The sequence below is a fragment of the Synchiropus splendidus genome, chromosome 13 (assembly GCF_027744825.2).
Source record: "Synchiropus splendidus isolate RoL2022-P1 chromosome 13, RoL_Sspl_1.0, whole genome shotgun sequence".
Classification (NCBI taxonomy): domain Eukaryota; kingdom Metazoa; phylum Chordata; class Actinopteri; order Syngnathiformes; family Callionymidae; genus Synchiropus; species Synchiropus splendidus.
The window spans coordinates 13,231,366-13,244,640 of NC_071346.1; the positions used below are offsets into that span (position 1 = coordinate 13,231,366).

Genomic DNA, 13,275 nt, shown 5'->3' on the forward strand with positions numbered 1-13,275 from the left:
AGGATGACTCAAAAAGGTATAGACAAAACAACATGTAATATGTATCGGATATTTTCAAGCTGAAGAAAATAAAAGCTTATCTCATCTCTCACTTATTTCCACGTCTTTGTCACATATTTTCTGATATCCAACGGACAATCTCACGACCAATGGACGTGCTCATGATCACAATCGTTCTGTGGCAGCGGAAAGCCATCTCCCCCTTTCTTTATTAATGATTTTCATTTCATAACCAAAGAGAAGGACTCATCTCTGCTTTACCTCACAGCCTTTAATTTACAGACATCAAAGGACAAGCTTAGGGACAATCTGTAACACTGGTAATTGAGCCTGTATTGGTTGAAACATCATTTAAAGACTGCAGGACTGAGTCCCAGCTTCTTCGCTGCTATATTTTGTAGAAAGCTTTGTTGCATAGTTCAAAGCAAAAATTTCCATCTGCTCATCAAACATATGAATCTGATGGTTACACATTAACATTTGCACATTAATGAAGACCCAGGATGAGATGGGTGTATTAAATAAAGGTCAGCTTTGTCTATTTCAATTCAGTATTTGGAGAAACAACAATAAACTGGGCAAAAAAAAGATATTCAAATGAACAAGGTGGGAAGAAAATGAAAAGAAATGTTGTCAATTCTCTTCCCCAGCAGAATGCAGGAGGAAACCCACTGCTCCTCTATTCTGCCATGACACAATAGACAGCTTTTAGCCAAATCACTTTTCCATTTCTGAGCGGCCCGCTGTTCTTTCTGCAGCAGCAAAGTCTTTATGAAACAAGAAGAGCAATAACATAAAAAGGGAAGAGCAAAAATATTTGCCATTCAGTGAAATCATACGTGAGCCGCACATGCGATTACAGAGCTGGGGAGGAAAGGACTTCAAAAGATCCTGTCATGACGGGCGCTTTCCGTCTTGCACATCTCTGGCCCCCGAACAAAAATGGACAAAAAACTTCAAACAACCCCGTATGTCATCTCATAAGCAGTTTTTGACGGTTAGTCTCTCTCCTTTCCACTCGCATAAGCCATTTTGCTCCTTTCATCTCCCTCGTTCAAAGGATTCTGGTTCTTCTGGGACAGAAATGACACATTCTGCCGTGCGTTTCACGGCGAATAAATAGGTGAAAGAAAGTGGTCATCCTCCTCCCACCCGCCCTTTTTTCTCGCGACAATTCCATAGCATAAGCTGCGCCAGGATGATAAAGCAAAGCTGCGGAGTGAATTGACAGCGGCTGTTGATGGTGCGACTGGGGAGGGAGAAGCGCTACCAGCACTCAGCGGGGACACTATTCAATTACCACGTCAGTGGCTCAACAGCTGAACCACAGTCCCTGGTTATTTTAGCATCTGAGCTGCATTTGTCAGGGGTTTAATGTCATGTTTCGCCTTTGAGTCTTTCAGTCCATACGACCCAGAGGTTAGTATGGAAGATATACTTTAACTCTCATGGGAGTCACGCGGAACTTAAACACTGATGAGACAAAAACTGTAACTTGCTGATCTCAAGTTGCACGTCACGCGCACAACAGCCTTAGAAGATACTGCTTCCTTGCACTAACTTAATAGAAAAAATACTGCCTGCTAGTGCTTCATTGAATTGTTAAGGCAGAGCTGCGACTTTAACGCATGAATTTTTGAATATGAAAATGTATATTGGATCCAAATAACACAGGTTAATCACTTTTATATCACAGGGAGTATTATTTTCATAAGGGAACACATATGTGTCCTTCTCCTTATCTAAAGAGTTTGGTCACCGAACATTTTGACCGTGATGTTTAAGCTTCTGGCTTAAGCAATAAAATATTCAAATGTGTTTGATCATTGACTCATACATTTAAAACCTGTAATTAATTGGATTAGTGTTTTCAACGGCAGACAAGAAATGTTCATAAACTTTTGTGTGTCCCTATGATTGACTTGAACTCCATAATCACCTATATACAATAATATTCCATACGCCCACATGACAGAGGACACCCTTCGATGAGAGAGTCTAGTCCATTCATCAGATTTGCAACCAAATGTCTTTGACACTTGTGTGAGTGAAGAGAGGAGCGATGCTGTCAAGCGACCACCACCTGGTAGGGAGATGGGTCAGATGGCAGAGGAGGTTGCTGGACAGACTTGGCAGGCCCAAATGTATAGTGAAGGTCTTCTGGGAATATTCCACGGAGTGTCCTGTCAGTGGCAGGCTGGGGACGTAATGTTTCCCTTCCCTTTCACATGCAGGAGACACTATGCCTCTCACTTGGCCAATGAAAGAAAAGGCTATTCGAGTGAAGGTTTCTGGGCTCAGGGAGCACCAGCCTCTCACTTGGACTGACATGGCTTGGATAAAATAGTGTGAATAGTTTGAAGGCAAACGGTTCTGCGATCCATTATGCCAGCGTTGTTCAACCGGTGTGCCGTGGCACACAAGTGGAAAATGAGCAACTTTCGCCTTATCTGTCCAGGGACAGAGGTAGATGATACGATGGTATCACAAACAAGTAGAACGTGTTGACGATCTACCTACGTGAGGAGATGACATGGATTCAAGCCCATTCTTTCTATACACTATAGATATATGTTGATTCATCCATCACACACAGCGAAGAAGCCGACACAAATGACCTGTTTTAAACTTGATGCGCCTCCAACTTGACCTCACACACTTTCACGACAGAATGATGGTTTGTCCCTTGTAGGAACCACGATGCCGAAGACTATCTGCACCGCTGCGCTAACACAGCTAACGGCTGACGTCATGTCTCACTTCAAAACTTTGACACTCACAGACTGACAAACTTTGCTTCGGGGGTTTTAAAGCTGGCTCAAAACTAAATGCAGAAGCAAACAAATTCGCTCCAAAATATGAAAAGGGAGTAAGAATAATAGGAGTTATCAAGCTGGCCTAAAGTTCGTTGGCCTAAATTGTCATATTTTTGTTTTTCCTATTGGACAAACGCTAAGCAGAAACTTGCATGTTAGTCTCAAAAATACACGTGAGATTGCGATAAGAATCCAAACAGTTCATGATATATTTTGTTGCGATATAGCCCACCCCTATCTGGACACATTTTTAAACAGATACATTCTCTGAAATGTGTCTGTCTTAGCATTCCAAAACAGCAGTGTGTCAGTAGATACAATTTTTTTTCACAAATTAAAAGGGATTTTCAACAGAACTAAGCACAATTGCTCTTTGGTTGAGGTTCCATTGGTGGTGTGTCTCAGCATTTTTTTCAATGAACGAAGTGTGTTTAAAGAAAGTGGCTTAAAGAAAGTTGAAAAACACTGCATTGTTACTGCCTCCAGTCTAGTGTACGAAATTATACCGATAAAAATAGAGAAGGACAATAGCAATTGTTCTTTTAAGCATTTCCTTGGGTGATGCTTATAAAAACATCTTTAACTTTTTTAAAAATAAGAACAAAAAAAAAATATATATATATATATATATATATATATATATATATATATATATATATATATATATTAGCTCCTTTCATCATGTGTGACTGGGACTCATTACGGTTTTCAAATCACTTAGAAATGTATATTTCCTTTTCAGATCACTGGATACAATAAAAGAAAACTTTTGATCACGATAATCATGCTGAATTTTAAACAAGGAAAAAGAAGTGGACTGCATAATTTATCATTCTCAACTCAAGGGCATGCGGTGACCAGCTAAGCTCATGAAAAACGCTGTTTAATCCTTGGGATTCTCCGTCGTCGATCATCTTCTCCACCACTTGGAGTCATTTCATCTCATTGTGTGGGAACACAATGGTATTGCGTCCGCAGACGCTCTAAAATACATTTTACAAGAACATAAATGTCCCCACTGGGAGGTTTGGCCACACTTTAGCCAGCTTTACTGTGAATGCAGTTGTGTGAAGATAATGAAGCGGCTCCTTGGGTGTTATCATCGGGAGAGACACGTGTGTGTGGATTACAATCCGGTCTAGATATCAGGGACGAAAGACTTTCTCTTTTGTCCCTTTCATCCACACAGCTCGTCCACATCTCCCCATCCCAAATCTTTCCTTGGGATGGGGAGATCCCATCCCCAAGATGAGTGTAGATCCTCATCTTGTGAGGATCTACACTCATAAGACTCGTACTGTCCAAACAAGTTATTATGTACAGGAAAAATCTAATTTTATTTAAATTACTTTGATCTTTGTTTGTTTATAATGACAACAGCAGGTGGAATCTGCTTGAGTTCGCAAGAACTACCCACACAAAGAGATTAGCAGTAAACGTCTTGATCGATGATCCCTCGCTTGGTAGACGCACAAGAAGCCCGCACACACAAAGCAGTCATTAAGCCTCATAAGGTCATTTTATGAATTAAACATTGCAATGTAGCGAGAGGAATAAATACGCTCGCTAATTAATGCATTAATAAACATGAGTGGAATTCATATGTGCCAGTGCTTGTGTGATCTACCTTTTCCTCCGAGTTCTTTATTGTCCAAAGTCCAATTATGCACCTGAAGAAGAAAATATTGCATGAAAAATCTTGTTTTAATGCAACATCCAGTGAATTTTACAGTCATTACATTTCATTGTTTTTATTAATATGCATGTGCACTACAGTATTTTGTATGAGTAGTATGAAGCACTTTTAGGTTACTATGTGACAATGACAGTAACAGAGTAGGAAAAAAGTTCATCAATCTGACTCCGCCTTCACATTCACAATTCCGCATTTATCATGTTAATAGGGTCCGCACTTTCCGTGGGTGAGAGGCAAGAAGAAGCATGGTTGTATCAACAACCACACACCAAAAACACAAACATAGTCTCCCATTATCCAGAGCACCGTACTCACACTAATGGGTTTCTGTTTTCCTCAAGCTTTACGGAGCACAAACACTTTTTCATTGAGTATTTGCTCTGCAACTCAGCATTTATATTCATCCAGTGGAAGAGTAGCTCCTTTATTAAAATATTGGAACAATGGGCCTCTGCAGGGGATCTGCACATGCACAGGCACACACTTTGCATAGACAGTAGCATGCTCGCTCCCCCAACCCACTGAGAAGAGGAAAACAGGACAATAGTGAGGCTCTTCTATCAATATGGAAATCATGCTTCTTTTTTTTTTCTCATCCATGTTTCTCTGTTGCTGGGGTTTCCACAATATTTGCATGTAGACACGGATGCAGGACAAACATGTTTGGATTTGATGAGTTTAATTGGCCAAGCGGTAAACACATATCAAAGTGAGCGCTGTAATTCCTCTTTGATCTTCAAACGGGAAGAAAAGCGGAAGAACATTCCTTAGTTGAGCCTCCATCCTGATCTGCTATCAAGTTAAAGAACATACTCAAGCCATGAATCAACTACAACAAGGGTCTCAAACTTGTGGGACGAATGCCATTTATGGCCCACAGGATCAGGTGTCCGATTTTAGCATTGGTATTTCCAAAAATGTCACCTTTTGTTCTGTGCTAATAAGAAAACTCTGGAAAGTGAAGTCCAATGGAAAACGTGATGTTGAAACTGAGTATATAAACTCTAAACTAAAGGTGCAGATACATTGCAATTTTGCTGCAGAATTGGGGAAGTGGCTCACATTTTTGACTACAATGCCTGGATACAGTACCATGCCCTTAGACCAGGTGAGAATCTCAACCGACTGAAATGCCTAGTGCCTCATCAAAACACTGCAGATATAACTGAATGCCATTTTGACAATATGATTAGACAACTGGTCGTCTCTATCGGTGTTTCTCTATGTATATACCGCAATGTTTATTACCTACATGGCTTCAACTACAAGCTAAAACTGCAACAAAATGACCAATGACGTGAGGCAAAAACCACCCTCACTTCCCAGGTCTGTGACCCGTCCTCACCAAAAATTCTAAAATAGAAGAATTTCAGTTTGAAAGGGTAAACCCAATTCTGATGAATAACGACAGGAAATTGTTGTGCTGTTGGAAATAAGAAAATAAGAGATGCATATTAAATTGGTTTTAGTTAATTCAGCAAACATGAAAATTGTCCAAGGAAAGGCTGCGGACAGAGTGACACATGGATCATGGTGGGATAGAAGCTTTATGGCAGCCAAAGTCTCCACAAAAAAGGAAAGAAAGAAAGAATAATGAACAATTCCAGTCATCTTTTTGTTCATTTTGAATGCTTGAGCAGTGAACTACAAGGGTTAGCATTCAGTCCTTCATATCGATTCATCTCCTCATCATTAAGAAGTAATCCTCTGGTTTCCTGACCATCGCTTCCTATTTGAATCATTCTTTTTTTTTCATTGTTTCAGTCTTGGGACTATTGTTACTGTATTATTTTATTTCATGCTAACTGGGATAAGAAGGACCAAAGAGGTATCGTAAAAAATAAGGCAATAATGTTGACAGTTGACATGATTATAGAATAAGATTTGTATATTCATATTTTTATCCTTATTGCACCTCACAAAAAATGGGACAAACTCTAATACTTTATTCCGCCCAGAAAAATTGATAAGAGCAGCAGCTAACTTTTTCGCAAACATCCCACCATCATGGCTGTTATGTTGTGTCGTGGGTGTACCAGATGGCAAAGGTAGTGTCAAACAAAAAAAGAAAATGAAAAAGTGAAGCATCAAGGTGATGAAGGACAAAACTATAATGTTTTCATACGAGTGCGTGAGAAAAGCATATTATCATTTATGTTCGTGTTTGTAGTTCTTCATGCGGCACTCATTGACTTGAATAAACATCGCAAAAAATGGCATCAAAGTTTATCATTGTTTCCCAATCATAAAAAGGCATGTTTCTTGGATCCAGAATATTCAAGTCGAGACAGCAGGAATGCGCATGTGAGAACTACAGAACAGAAGTTCTTGGACAAACATGTTCTCTTACAGGCAGAAATAAAGACGATAAAACTGTATTGATGTCATATGACTTGAGGTCAGAATGGCACAAATCGGAGTTGAAGGACAAGAAAGGTGATCCTCAGTCATGCTAGCGATGTTAGCAGCTCCGCAGTTCCACCTTGTTTTAAATGACATTAGTGCTCTGTCGAAAAACATAATGTGTCAAAATAAACACCAACAGAATTATGATCCCGGACCACCGACATATTTCTCCTGCCCCACTGTTCAAGTTCTGGATCATTATGTTTTGATGAAAAAAAACACCATTTAAAAAGAAATACATTTCCTCATCAAAAAAGCAATTTCACTCCAAAAACAAACAGCAATTAGTGAAAAATGCACCTAACAAAAGGGCAAGTCAATAATTGCTTTGTTTTTTTTGGAAGGGAGCGTTTCATCGCAATGATAACGTACGACTGATGGAGACCTTTCATTCATGCTGTAATTACAGTGGCTGACAGAAAGAGTCTCTCTCGATTATCCCTCAGCATTTCTCCACAGAAGCTCTTTCCACAGTCAGAAACTAATTTGTTGGCAGCAATAATAAAGAAGCCAATATGGTCAGTGACTCGTATCACAGGAGCATTTTGGACTTGGAAATGTTGTTTGAAAATCATCATCATCATCTCCGGCTACTGCCGAGTTAAAACATAGCAGTTTATTCATATCATCGAACAAGGAGGTGCTTTCTTAAAATGAAAGAAGCACAAAAACCTCCATTAAAACCAATTCTTCTTACAGCCGCACAAGTCAGCTTCCTCCTCCCGAGTCACACCTATCCTCCTCCTGCCCTCATTAACTGCATTCGTGAACCTTGTCTGTCCACGTGTCCAAGTAAAAATCACAGAGTTAATTGAGTGTAAGATGCGTTCCATCCTCACAATGACATGTACATGAACTACATCACACAGCAAGAAGGCTGCGGTGATGGATCAGAATTTGAGGGAATTAAAGCAGTTGGCAGGAATCAATCCATCACACGGCAAGCAACTTTGCTGCAATTAATCCCAGCAGCATGCTGGAAGAGATACAGCAAAAAACTTCATTAGTCACAACAGGGAGGTTGAGAAATGGAAGACACAACTGCCAAACTTTTAATAAGCACTGTGTGTTATGTAAATCGAATGTGTACAAACAAAAGAGGGAAGAACGGGCAGAATCTATCAACACAGAATTATCCTGTTGAAACACGTTTCCTCTTCTTCGTCCAAATTTATGTCTCAAAAATATATCTCAGTCTGAGTGCACACATTTATATTCATGATGCCCCATGGGCAGCAGTCCACTATGGAGCAGAAGTCTGGGGTGGGAAAGTCTAACATCAGTAGTCCAGTTTGAACAAATATCAGATTGAATGTTTTTTTTCTATTATTATTATTTATTATAATGATTACATTTTTACGTATAATTTGAATCACTCTTGGCTCGATCTCTGTTTACCCTATATTGGCACCAAAGCCACAAAACTGCGATAATTAAGGTGACTCACGATTCTCGGAGCAGCCGCTTCTTTATTTAAGAGTTTCAAGCGACTGTAGTGCAGTTTTTGAAAACAATTTCATTAGATTCCCGTTTTTCGTTGATACGTAATCTCTGTGGGAGATACTTATGCCGGTAGCTATAAGCAGCAAAGAGCCAGAGTTCAAGAAACGTTGGAACACCACGACGAGAAATGAAGGGGGAAAAAATTTTACGTTAAAATGTCTTTCCTTCATAATTTGTTTTGGATTCCATGCCATGTACAAGTGCATCCGATCAGATTGGATGTAAGAGATTGGATCCCATGAGACAGGACGTAAGTCGAATGCAAAATGGCAGACGCGAGGGTTATCGGTACTATTGTAGTGGTAGATGGCTGTGTGAGAGTGAGATGCTGGGATGCTGTGCTGCTGTGACTGTCGTACGCGTTTCCGGGCTGCTACGTTGAATAAAATAAATAAATAAATAAGCATCTGCTGGCTGTGGTCGTAAGTACGGGTGGACCTAAGTCAAGCAGGTCGTAAGTCGGATGTTACTTGTACATGGAAAAACAGGTTCTCTGTGCAATGAACTTTAAACAAAATATTATGGTCAATCATGAAAAAGGGAATATTCACAATAAACGTGTGTCGTGTCCTGGTTTATATGTCAGAAATATTGTATAGATGCCCATTTTGTCAATCATTTTGAGCCCGCCTGACATTGTGAGATTAATCTTCAAAACATCATTTTAAAAAAATGAATAAAAATTGGTGAATTAGAATTTGCATTCATGTTTTCTTTATTTGCAGTGTAAAACACAATGATCAAACTGTGCACACTCTGGCTGTCAAATTGCTCTCGATTATTCATTTCTCTTGTTTTTTCGAGAATATGTAATAATAATTTCATATTGTGGTTGTATTGTTTTCATATTGTTTCGAGGTTTCCATTTCTTTACACTGCTAATAAATACACATAAGTACACACCATGATTCACTTCAGTATAAGCACATTTACCGATGATCTTTTGTTTGTTTGTTTTTCAAAACTCATTTTCTCATATTGACAAGAGATCATGTTTACTGAGCTCCAGGCTGACATATTCAGATGACTGGAGTTTCTGAGGGATTTTCTCGTGGAGATGCAGGAGAAAGAAAGCATGCACACCGTCTCTCTCTCACGCACACACCTCCACACTAAACATCCCTAACTGCAGCTGCAGATTGCAGATCTGTGACCGTGATTTCCCTGAAGGACTGGGGTTGTAAAGAGCGTGAGAGAAAGCCAAAGAGCACGAGTCAATCAATTTCAATCGAATCTCCCTCCAGTTGGATCAGGACGGACGATAAAAATCAAAGCAATGAGGAAAAACGACGGAGAGCTCATTCAACATGGTCGCACACAACACCGAGACGTTGTGAGTCAAATTTTATACAACTGGCTGAGCAGCCAACACAGAGGCTCCGGCAGTGAACATTTCATTAAAATGAAATGTGAGGACGCAGGCAGCGTGAAACACTCAACAGGTGCATGTTCATACTCCTCAACTATTAATGGTGCTGAAGACAAAACGGGCTTTTGGGGGGTTATTGACATTCAATCAGACTTCATTAAATGCCAGGCTGACATTTCATCATTGATACTCATCACACAAAATACATGCTGCTGTGAATATGGAATAATTCAAGAGGGAACATTTCAGACCGCCATAATAGCATTTCACAAATCATTTCAATGACAATTTATTTTTTCATCATCACAAACAAAGCAATACTTTAGTGTCATTTGTGGGTGACAATTTTGAGTGTAATTCCAGTGTTGCATAATTCCAAAAATGACATTATGCCAGCAAAAAATGCAAATTATATTATGAAAAAATGAAGTCAGTTTTTCCCTTAAAAAAGCTCCAGGCTGCAAAGATTTTAACAAAATATGCATTTGCAAAAAGCACAGAATATTTCAAGTGGAACATCCCCCCAACTATGTATATGCTAAATAAAAAATGATGATAAAATAAGAACATCTTTTTCATGATGATGCTCCGTGAGTAGTTTCCAGGGTGGCTGTGTGTAGTGAGCGCTTGTTGTTTTGTTACGGAGCTCCTCACATGGGCGCAGACTGACAGATGATGTTTGGGAGGGGAGTAAGGGATGGTGGGTGGAATCTTTGTGTGTGTGGCCACAGATGACCTATGACTCATTAATACACTGAATAGAGTTGAGAGAGGCGTGTTTCACGGTCAGCCATGTTTGTTTATTTTTGCCCAGTATAGTGTTCGGGTGACAGAGTGCTGCACTAGAGAGTTCTGCTTTTTAGTCTATTATGCACTTAAATAATCAGAATTTGGACATTTATAATCGAGGAGTGGGCGAAAGGAGAAAAGGGAAAGTTGCTGTGACTGCACATAATTTCAGAGCTCCCCATTGACATCGCTGTCCATTCTTTGGTCTGGAAAGTTCCTATATATTGTGAGCAAATCTTTCAGATAGAAGATCTTGTTTCATGGGGTAATGATGAATTTGAGCTTGAAAAACACAACTGGAGAAGCACTCAGTGAGTGCAAACCTCCCGCAAAAAGTGATCCCATCTAAATACATGCATGAACAATATATAATTCAGGCAGTTTGTGAAGTCCACACATTCCTGAAAATGTCCAAATCCGTCCAGAACTTGTTTTGAACACAGACAGACAAACCAGATCTGACAAATATCACCTCCATGGTGGTGGTATTGACTCACATTCCACCCTGGTTTCATTTCGCCCCTGGTTGATATTAGTCGTAGTTCAGGAACGATCATGAACAACAATGGCAGCAATCCGAACTCAGTTGAGATTTTGCTCGCTCACTCACGTCCACTACCTTTTTCAGCCCTCTTAAGCACACCAAGCAAGGTGTCCAAAAACAGTTGGTATTCCACCCCTATTGGTGGTAGAAACACCTGTCTCAAAGTAACTATCCGATCCTGGCCATGCTGCATTAGCGTTACTAAACAAGTGCACCAATTTAACAAGTGGACGGGTCAGAAAATCCCTACACGTTAGATCATTATCTTTTGAGGTCAGCCACAGATCACATGTAGCTGACTACAACCTTAAAGACTGAGCAAGAATTTAAGGGTTGCTCTCAAGACGAGACAGAAAAACATGGGTAGGTTTCATTATTGCATTACTACATTACACTAGGAAAGTAGGACACATCACAACAGTTCTTAAATCACTACTCTGGCACTCTGTGTGACTCTAAAACCCTGCCATTGGTGTGCAAGGCTACACTGGTTAGACAGAAAGCATCCAGAAATCTCAGGTCATCCGGGGCAGGTTGTCAGAACCAAGCAAGGTCATGACAGGCCACGCTCCCTCATTTAAATCGCCACGATCGTCATTGTTTAACTGTGCTTCTGATTCAGAGTTTCCTTTTCAATGTTTTATCCTTTCTTGCAGCACAAATAAATACGGCTCGCCTTACAAGTTAAAAAAAAGGCAGCTCAATATTTATTTTAAAAAGTCAAAAGTCAAGAGGAAAACTAAGTGTTTTTTGAAATGTAAGCCTTGATCTAGTTCCATGAGAATGTGCATGGTTTGGATCACAAATAAAACTGTAGATCAAGGCAGTGACGTTCATTTTACTGCAACACGGGTATGCACCAAGGACACAGGCATGTGATGCTACATCTGTGTTTATCCTCATGACTCCTCAGTGTTTCACAGTTTTAAAATGATAAACAGTGTCACAGTAAAAGCTGCATTTCATGTTGCAAAAACTCAAAGTCTGCCAACCATCTGGGTCGTTTCTCTTCTCAGCGCCGGCATATCTGATGACTTTACAACTATAAATAAAGCTGAAATTATCCTCTGAAAGAGATGAAAGTGTGCGCTCGCTTGTATTATGTGTGGTGTTGTTAACGCCCTCCCTCTGCTGGAGTTTCCTATTTCTGTCCTGTCATCGTTTCCAGTACCTGCTGTAGCACAAGCAGAGATCAAAAGTGTCTCGACATTGATTCCTTTGTTTTGTTGTGACACCAAATTTCACCACGGCACTCTGCTAAATGAACAAGTCGCACGCAGGGTGACTCGCGGTGATAGATGGCAATGAGCACATAACCTGATACCAGATAATTTGTTATTTTCAGACTATTGATTTGCGAGTTGTGAAAGAAAACAAATCTCTGAGAGAAGCTCCCCAATCAATTCCAACGCGCTCTCTAGTCATAATATGATCAATGATCTCTAAGATGCTGACTGCACAAGAATATGCCGTCATTATCCAGGGACGAGTACGGAAGCACAAAAAAACATGACAAATGTGACAAGAAGTCAGCGGTGAGATGACATTGTTTTATACCCGAGGTTCCCGAGACTGAAGAAGCTCCCAATTCCGCCAGATATCATCCATCAACTGAAACATCTTAAGGAAAAAAAAAGGAATACATTATTCTATTTTTAGGGAGGGGGAGTATCTACACTGGGAGGTTACACTGCATGCCTCTATTACCTAGAAACCAGTTGATCGGTACAGCTGTGAGAACTATCAGCAGGGAAGCCATTTACAGACGAGGTCACCAGTAATGGAAAGTTGTATTCACCAGAGGCTTTTTTCCATGAAGCGACACGCCACCGACTCATCTAGGACAAATGTCTGCCTGATGCGCCGCGGGAGCCCGGACTTATCTAGACCCACTTGTGTTCTTGCGTGACAGAATGGTAGCTGCCAAACCTGTTCTATTTAAACATCCATTGGCGAAAAGTAAAATGCCATTACAACGCAATTCTTTGACTAAAATCACGGAAAAGCAGAAGTGAGGATCAAAATCTTTGTGTTGGGGCCGCTTATGCTGCAACAGGGCTAGAGAAGACTGGATTATGAGGCACTGATATTAGGTGGCCACTGTGCACCATTTGAGGGCAGTTTGTATGTACAGTACATCTTCTTGCGTTTA

The 13,275-nt window shown here is 40.2% G+C and overlaps 1 protein-coding gene across 9 annotated transcripts in view; it reads right to left on the reverse strand.

Annotated features, from left to right (window-relative positions):
* The window catches only part of tnr (tenascin R (restrictin, janusin)), a 173,428-nt gene that overhangs the window by 95,189 nt on the left and 64,964 nt on the right, over nucleotides 1–13,275 (reverse strand). For 3 of the 9 annotated variants that reach the window (XM_053883865.1, XM_053883866.1, XM_053883867.1), the window contains one exon: nucleotides 4,444–4,486. The exons of 5 other annotated variants lie outside the window; for them this stretch is intronic. The gene's annotated coding sequence lies outside the window, so the exon portion shown is untranslated. Of the gene's footprint in view, nucleotides 1–92; nucleotides 143–4,443; nucleotides 4,487–13,275 lie in introns of those variants that run through there. One more of the 9 variants, XM_053883870.1, reaches the window with a different exon arrangement.